The following is a 9,927-nucleotide window of genomic DNA, read 5'->3' as shown; positions in this document are numbered from 1 at the left end:
AGAAACTTATAAGAATATTAACCAACATTGAAGACACCGACTCATGTAAACCACATTTCAAAAAACTAAACATCTTAACACTACCCTGCCTCTATATATTTGAAATTTGCAAATTTGTAAGGAAGCACCCACAATTCTACAGTAAAAGAGCAGACATCCAAACAAAACACAAACTTAGACATGGAAATAGACTCAATCTACCAACCTCACGATTAAAAATGCATTCCTCTAGTGCGTTTGTTACGTCCATTAAAATCTACAATAAATTACCAGAATACATAAAAAACACTGAATCAAATAATATATTTACCAATAAACTAAAACGATTTCTCTTAGATAAAAGCTACTACACAATTGACGAATATTTCAAAGATAAATACAACTAGGGAAACTAGGATAACTGGAATAAACAAGCAGTACTTAATATATCAATTTATTTACCTTACTTACCGTGCAATACCTTTAATTAGATTCTTACTATTGAGTCATAAATCAAAAAACTACAACTAATTTATAAATAAATATAAATAAATAAAATAATTAATAACGATTAATACATAATATAGAATATTTATAATATAAATTAATAATATATAAATAAACGAATATAAATTTAATAAATAATAAATAAGTAAAATGGAAATAAATCTACACAGAAATAATACCTACTCAAATATCGAAATATAATAAGATTTTCTACATTTAATTCAATATTAGATATTATGTTTAAAAAGCGCTCTTCGTCCTCTCCTCTAAAAACTAACTTTGCTGTGCCCGGCAGGGTCCATAATTGTTTCTTTTAATTTTACCCACCAGCCTGTACACATTATGGAATGCAATAAAGTTATTGAGTATTGATTTACTTAATTGAATCCTCCTCTGTGGACAGGAAGCCATTATTTTTATTATATTGGCGCGACGAGTGTCGGCGGAGTGAAAGGGAACGTCAAACGTTGTTGTCACCCCGCTGTGCAGTGTAAAGTCGTCATACACTCGTGCATGCATGCGTGCGTGCGACAGGTTTCTTTTAATTACTCGCATGTCTTGAGAGTTGGTTTGATGTTCAAGAGGAATTGATAGGTTTGTTAGAGGATTCAAAGAGACAATAAGAGGCGCTAACGTCGTTATAGATATTGTTTCCTGATTTGTGCATTGTGCAAGTATAGACATAGATATTGCTAACTATCTTCTTGCAATTTTGTCAGGTACTGAGCTCTTATACCTTTACTCCACATCACACGCAGGAGATGATTATAATGACCTGTCGAACTGTGCCGCTTACCCACAACCTCCCGAGCTGTCGCCGGCGCATACATAATGCATCACATTACCGTCGGGCGCAGCTCAACGCTTTGACATGCTAACGAGCTGGCAGGCCCCGGCTGTTGTTTTAAACGGAACTTACTATAAACACGGTTTTACTAGAGGAGACTCGGGGAGGCTTCGCATTGATTAATTTAATCTACTTTCTCATTCTAATTTTTAATCTTTTTATCTAGATAGGTATGGTATTTTCCAAAAATTAATAATCAAGTGGTATGTGTATTTAGGGAATGTTATTATAATCAAGCGGATTTGTTCAGTCTTGTACAGGGGCCCGATTCTCCTAATTTTACTTAAGCGCCATTCGATTCAAGTTCGACTGCGATCCAATCCCGACTCGATTACGATTGAAGCGTATATGGCATTCCGCTATTTTTTCTTTGAAATAAACGTTTTTATCCTTTTCTGTCATTCAATAAAGAATCATTTTGTCTGCAAATGATTTACGATTGCAATATGATTGTAGAGCAAACTACCGTATAGACCACAATCACCAAAATAGCAGACCAATCGCAAACCAATCGAATGTCGTTGGAATACGATTGGTCTTATATTAGTAGCAGAATGCCCGATATGGTTAAAACTGCTATTGCTATCATATTGCGATTCGATTTCTATTCGATTTTGACATTATTAAATTAGGAGAATCGGGCCCCTGTTGTACTGATACGCTGGGTAATAGTTTTCTGCCTTCCAGACAAGAAGCTGTTTTTCGCTACATTTTCAAGTCTCACTTTAAGCAGTGAACTTATGAGGTGTTTTTCGTAGACATGCACATGTTGATAGCACTCCATTAAGTCAGATCGTAGCATACCTACTTGAATAGCGACATATAGGTTTGCAAGCAGAAATAGGTAACAAAGGTATACAAACATAAATGATGTGTTCTCTCCTACATAGGATAGGATAGGTATTCGACATAGGTAAATACAATTATTACAGTAGTTACAAGCTCCCTAAGTTCATTGTTCCTGCACTATCAAAGGAAAGAATGCTGAATGTGTTAGGTACCTGGTATGAGTGTCGGGGTTTGCTGATCTGAAGAAGTAAGTAAGAACTGAGAGTAGGTACTCATCATTAACCAGTGATTATTGAATTGAAACGTTGCAAAATGCAGATTGTTTTAAAAGTAAGTAAGCATATTTTCAAACAAAATAGTAAGCAACCCGTTACCTGCGACTCCTGCGAGCGAATAGCAGTTTCAGAAAAATCCAATAAGTACATACAAAGAACTGTTAAAGTGTTTACCTATGAGTACCTACTTATCTTATATAAGTAGGTACTGCCCAAAGAGATTGTTTTAATAAATGAACGGTTGGATGCGATATGGATACCTAGATAGTAAATATATTTGTTTACAAATGCAGTTAAGCCAGAAGATATGCTCTCTCTTCACTATGATTTCTGTGTAAACGTATCGTGATTACAAAAACGCTGTTTATTCATATGTTCACGGCACGAGAAGAGAGCCAGCACTCTCCGACCCTCGTTACCAGCCACTCGCTTTGACATCCTAGTATTTTTATATTGGGCACTTGAGGACCAGCAGGCACGTACCTAGACAGAGGTCCCGATCAAAGCTCTGTCTCCCCTCGCTGGGGTCGGGGTGAACATATTTGAGTAATTATTTTGATTGATGTTTAAGAAAATAATGGTTCTATGAGGACAAACAGTCTGAAGAGTTCGTTTGATATTTTTGGGAAGTTTTTCGAGTTTTTTTTTTTAAAGAATATAATGAATTAATTAGGCAATGCAGATTTTGTTTTAGTACCTATTTCTGCTTCTCTAGATCCTCCATTGTTTGGTTTATACTGGTAAACAGGGTGATAAACAGATTAATTAGATATTTACTGTATTAGAAACGTAAAGCTAAGTACCTACAATTGGCTGCCTCTACAAGAGCAATTTATTTCATACCATCTTTGTATTAGATAGTTTACATGATAAATCCATTGCAATTAGAAATACGTCATATAACCTTTCTCGTGATTCCGAATACATAGCATATCTACTTATTACTCAGGATAAGAATTGTTTTTGTAGGCCAAAGAAAGTTACGGTTACGCGGCCTCGTAGCACAGCCGTAGCGCGTAGCGCGTAGCGCGTAGTCAGCACTGCTCGGCTACAAGATTTACAATATGTTCTTGAATTTAGCCTAATAATTGCTTTATTATTATTAACCCGTTTTATATTGTCAAAATAAAAATGAGTGTAGATCCTAGCATATAGACATATAAGTCAGACAAAATAAAATATGGTTTAGGGCATCCTTTCCTTTCGCTATTTGTAAGTTAAGAACGTCAATATTGTTGTGAAATTTTACTTGGTATGAGGGTGGGTACAGTTCTTATCAGAAGTATTTGAAGTCTATTTAAACAAATAGGTGTACAAATAACATAAAGGTATTTTGTATTAATTTTATGTAGTTCTGCTTGACAGAATTTCTCGTTTCAACATTGTTAATTATTGTCAGTACACCTCTGTCCTGGGCGGCTACTCTGTGCCGCGTCATACAAAGTGCGACTGCCAAGCGTCGAGCAAACATACCCGCCAGACTAACCTAATGAGAGCGAACGAGACGCACATACGCACTCCCCGCGCGACAGACAGAGATCACTGTATGTGGCGGCCGAAAGCGCAATACCTACCATACAAAGCGGAAGCGAGACAGAGATATATGGTACACCCGAGTTGAAGCGAGAGAGGTATAGGTGCTCAGTGTTGCTTGGTTAGTGAATAATTTAGTCGCGACCGCCCTTTCGCGTCGCTGAAGGCTTCACACATCGATTTTGAAACAGTTTGCTCTTTATGTAGCAACTATATACCTACAATACATAACTGTTCTGAAGCTAGTACATAAGTGCATTATATTGCACATACATACAAACACGGCAAGTTTTCAGAGTAAGGGAATAACATTTTAGTTAATGCTGCGCTGAGTTGTGTACTTACCTACTTACTTAAGCCGAGGCATAACTTCTTGTAGCTTATTTGTTTGCTTCACTTCGCTTGCCTGAAAACGTGATACCTACTTTAAAGATCCTAGCTACAGGAGATGTAGGTTTCATTTCGGTACTATCGTGTAACTACTTACTTAGTAGTGAGATTCTACTATTTAAAGGTAAGGTACTGGTGAAAGTATCTGCAGTAGAGTGTAGGTAATGCTTATTTGAATATGCTCAGTGCTCCTGATTTCATGAGACATGAAAGGTAGTACAAAATAACTGCATACCTATCCACCTATTTAAGAACTTAAGGTTAGACTACTTATCTAGCTCAAATAAAATAATACAAGTATAACGCTAGTGCGGGTTAGATTTTTCCTGAGCATGACATTCACAAGGTGACCACCATACATCTCCTGCTAGGAAGAAAACAATCCTGACTTCGAGTTTTTACCAAAAATCCGTCAACGCTCATTATCTCTAAAAACAGCATATTTGAAACTTCTTCAGATAACCCACTTCTTCCTCTTCTAATCCAAGAGAGTAACAATTAATTTGCCGGCGACTGAGCACCAAGCAGGGACAGTATATCTCGCCATTACCCCAGAGACTTTGCCCCGCACGGGATCGAATCCCGAACTCCCAAACCGATTACCGAGTGCAAATATTGTCAGTGCGGCTGTTGACACGCGGGTGTGGCGCGGGTGAGGCGCGGGTGGGGCGCTGCCTACCCCCGGGCGATGAGGGATTGATACTTTGGGTTATGATGCTCCATTGAGGACAAATGTTCATGACTTTCGATTGCTGATTATAATTTATGAGAGTTACTGATAGGGTTCGTTTTAATATTCTTTGATTGATCTTTAAATCGTAGTTCGAGTTTTCCCTTACTGGTTTTCCCTTTGGTTTACTTACTTATGTATAAATACCATTTTCTTTTTATACAGCTCTATTTACAGATATAGGAATAGGGATCTATTACGATTCTCATTTCCAGCAACTTTACCTATATCAAACTCTCCTGCTTCCGTTATACAGTACATTTAATAAGTATAAACATGGTGCAAGCATTCCCATCGTAAGTAGTAGCCCATCAAAATATTAACCGTCTGATTATTAAGTTTGTAATATTTATCCATCATATTGAACTGTTAACCCTCTATGAATCACAATAACGCGAGCTACACTCGAGTGCATAATGACCACGGAGTAAAGAAAGATGAGCGGAGGTGCCATAATGCAAGTAGGTCAGGTGCCTTCTTCTAGCTCACATAGGTATGGTGGGTATGACCAAAACTGTAAGTTACGTACTGTAAGTTGTAGTTTTAGGCGATCGGGTTATTTTTGACATATGTCAACGATTCTTGGTATTACGAAAAATGGTCGGATCTAAATATAGCACATAAGGGTGAAGACTGTACATTAGTGTACATTCCTCGTCCCCCGAACAGCCGCATTTTGGCGCGCTACTTTCTTATGAGATTTTCCGTTTTGGCACGTCCGCTAGTCATTTTGTTCTCCATGATAACAAGGGCACAGTTTCGATCACAACACATTATATCGTCCGGTAATGTGCACGATATCGACACGTAATTAGTTGATACGTGTCGGCGTCGCGCCGGACGCGTGCCGCACGCGTGCCGGACGCGCCCCGGACGGTAGGTAGATGTTTATCTTTATTGACTATGATTTCGTGTTTTTGTCCAATTGTTTATGGTGGTGTTGATGGGATAAGTAGGCTGTAAATTTTATATAATGCTGTAGACTTATCTCTAGACACAATATAACTCTATAAGCATATGGTTATTTCCAGCGCATTTTATTAACTTATCTATGTGCTGATGTTTGCTTACTAGAGATCGCAATACATAATTTTGACAGTAGGTATCTCATACAAGTAATCATAATATTTTTAGTAAGTCAAATTATCATTGAAACCTGTCTATTTTTAAATAACTAGGTACTTACTAACGATTTATATATTTTCTGAAATAAGGTACTTCTGTCTCATTTCGTGAATGAGCTTATAAGCTTATTTTGTTGATTCGCATTTTAGTGCTACGATAACTACGTAGCGTTTCGTAGCGCCCTAGCGCAGTTTAGACAAGCGTAGCTAGATAAACACATAATACTCAATTAATCTAATTCAATAGCCGACCAAATCGCCTAATTTAAACTACCGCAGGACCCTTTACAGGCAAGTAGTAGCAGTGTACAGCAATATGAATCAACAGTGAGCAATTACTGCACTCCACTGGACTGGACACCTCGCGGAACAAACAACCAATTGATTTGTCTAGCAGGGCTGCGCCCGCGCACTTGTCGTACCCTACATAAGGTTCGCGTGTGGGAAATAACATAAGGAAATTAGTAAAAAATGGTGATAGATACACATGAAATTTAAAAAAAACTTATACTTACGAGATAATCTAGAAATCGATCAAGTACGAGTCGGGCGGAGGTGAAGTAGCATAAACGGTTCCATATGTATAAAAAACACTGTTGTACCTACCTATGCGAGCCCCTCGTAATAGGAACGAAATCCTAGTAACAGGGTCCCATTTTACCCATTTTGTACGGAACCCTAAGAGAATATACCTGGGTAGAATATATAGGCCTAGTCTATCTTAATCCTGCGCTCGCGCATTTTCACACGTCTGCGATGCGGGCGTCGAGCGCGGCGTCATCAGATGTAGACAATTGCGCTCGAGTGGCAACAGGCGAGCTGCTTCTCACGAACTAGCTGCTTCCTGCTTAACTGGACACTGAATGTAGTAGGCATAAAACTACCACGATACATGTTCTCTTAATTTCAAAAAATCTATACTAATATTATCAAGAGGAAAACTTTGTTTGTTTGGTTGTAATGGATAAACTCAAAAACTACGGGACAGATTTTAAATATTCTTTCACCATTATATAGAAACCTATATTATCTGCGAGTAACATAGGCTATATTTTATGCCGGTGCGGGCAGTAGCTCCCACGGGACGCGGATGAAACCGCGGGAAAGCGGCTAGTCTTTATATAAAGATGTGAACCACACTGAGCATAGTGGGTACAGGTGATTATGAGGTCAGTATTAATTTAAGTTTAGCCTCTTTCGGTTCACACGGAGCACAACATTCAAAATTTTAAACAGCTTTTATGTTATTGTAATGAAACTAATGAGAATTAAGGACATATATATTTTGGGAATGTTATTTGTATTCGTGCGTAGAATCACTGGTTACCAGTTACCCTATATACATTTTTATTCATTAGGTACATTGCACCTCACTTAATTGTACATAGAATCAATTAAGAAGTGCTTTAACTTTATAAGTACTCAAATGTAACAACAACTTAATAGTGTAATATTGCAGTAACATCATATAAGTAAGTACTTCCGAGTAGACACAAGTATCCCCCACGCGGGCTTGATGGTCACAAACAAACAATTTTCCGTCTGATTGGCTTTAGTGCGGCGCGGCGTGTGTCGGCAAATTGCTTTCTACGTGAGACTTTTAGTAATTTACCTCCAAATAAGGAAGCTATTCATTTAAACTTTTAATCAAGTATTTTCTATGATTAAACTCTGATTGCTTAGACAATACAAATATTAAGAACACTAGTTGTTCAATATTTTGTTTATGACGTGAACATGATAGTTTGAGAACAGAAAAATATGTAAAAGACAAATGCGAAAAAAGTGTTCTTGTATCAAAGAAATGCAAATGTGATGACACTGGTGAATGAAACACCATTATTCTGTAAACTCTTGCTAATGTTTCATGTGCATACACCATACTTGAGCATAAATTAATATATTAACATATTTTTTCAGTAGAGAGGGTAATTCAAGTGTTCAGTTTATAATTAAATGAAATGCATTAGTTTTTTTGCAAAGTCTATTTCTTACATTAACTCAAAAATTGTTTTTAGATTCATAAGCATATTTACAATACTTAGCAAATACCTATATATTTAATCGTTGTAACAGCCCCCACATGTCTGTTGCGTCGGCAGCGCATATGTTCGCCGGCGGCGGCTTGGTAATATTTACTGATCGTTATGATCTGTTACAGTTTATAGTTGTTTGAGGAGGGAAGGAATCTATTAAAAAGCCAGTGCAAATCTGGTACTTTCGGTGGAGTGATATAACACAAGGGAACAAAATAAGACTTTTTTTTGTTGCATGAAATTTTATGACTTTTGTTTACTAATTCGAGGTCGCTGATTTCAAATCTACCCACATTTTTTTTCTAACAGCTTTAGTTTTTGAGATACAGCTATTGACCGTATTTCGAACTAGTTACACATCAATTTCATAAAACAGCATTTTATTTAAAAAGTATATAATGTTTACTATTTCTATGTTGCAAAATAATTGTAAAAATGACACTAACTATTTCTGTAATATTTGTGGTGAATATACATTTAAAGATTGTAGACTAAGCGTGTCGGAGTTCTTGAAACGGGTTTACTTTGAGTTCTTTGGATTTTCTTTGGACACCTGCGACAGGTACCTACTGGGTGTCTAAAATGGTATGTAAAACATGCGTCGAGTCTTTAAGGTTATGGAAAAATAAGAAAAGACCCCATTTCAAGTAACAAACACCGATGATCTGGCGAGAACCCTCGAACATTAGGTAGTCTTTCTGCGAGGTTGATATGAACGGTATTAACAAAAAAACGGTCCAAATGGATTAACCCAAATTTGTTATCTACTACTTTACCTTAATAAAGGTGCTACCACCTTAGCACATCAAACTTGGGCTCATGAAACAACTTCTAAAAGCTCTGAACAAAAATGCTCAATACATATCTAAAAAGTCCCATAATTTGAGTATAGAGAAACTAAAAGCCGGAATTTCTGATGGTCCACAAATAAGGTTGGTTGACATAAGTGTAAGTTTCATAATTACATGACCGATATCGAAAAAACTGCCTGAAACGAATTCGTTTGGATTTCACAAAATTTTCTATCAAACAAAAAGGATGAAAGCTTATTCAAATCACTTTGAACAGATGTTGTCGGCTTGGTTGTAATATGAGCACCAAGGTATACTTCCTCCTTAGCCATTTCGACCATTTCCCTGAAAATCTATGTGATCTCACTGAAGAACAAGGCGAACGGTACCATCAAGATATTCGGACTATGGAAAAGCGGTCCCAGGATCATTGGAATGCCAACATGGTGGCGAACTACTGGTGCAGGATTAAAGACAGCCCTAGTGCACCGAATCAAGCTAGAAAATCTTATGAAAGAAAGTTTTTGATCCTTAATTGTTGTTCTTTTGCTGTTTTTTGTTAATAAAATTGTGTTTTTCTTGAAAATCACGTTTTGCTGATATTTCAAAAACTAAAGCTGATACAGAAATTCTGACTTCAGATCTTCAATTAGCAGCCCAGAAATATACAATATTAGTCGTAATATTTCATGCAACAAAAATCTTGTTCCCTTGTGTCATCATCATCCTCCGAGCCTTTTCCCAACTATGTTGGGGTCGGCTTCCAGTCTAACCGGATTCAGCTGAGTACCAGTGCTTTACAAGAAGCGACTGCCTATCTGACCTCCTCAACCCAGTTACCCGGGCAACCCGATACCCCTTGGTTAGACTGGTGTCAGACTTACTGGCTTCTGACTACCCGTAACGACTGCCAAGGATGTTCAATG

The sequence above is a fragment of the Helicoverpa zea genome, chromosome 25, assembly GCF_022581195.2.
Source record: "Helicoverpa zea isolate HzStark_Cry1AcR chromosome 25, ilHelZeax1.1, whole genome shotgun sequence".
NCBI lineage: Eukaryota > Metazoa > Arthropoda > Insecta > Lepidoptera > Noctuidae > Helicoverpa > Helicoverpa zea.
Note: the sequence above shows the minus strand (reverse complement) of the source record.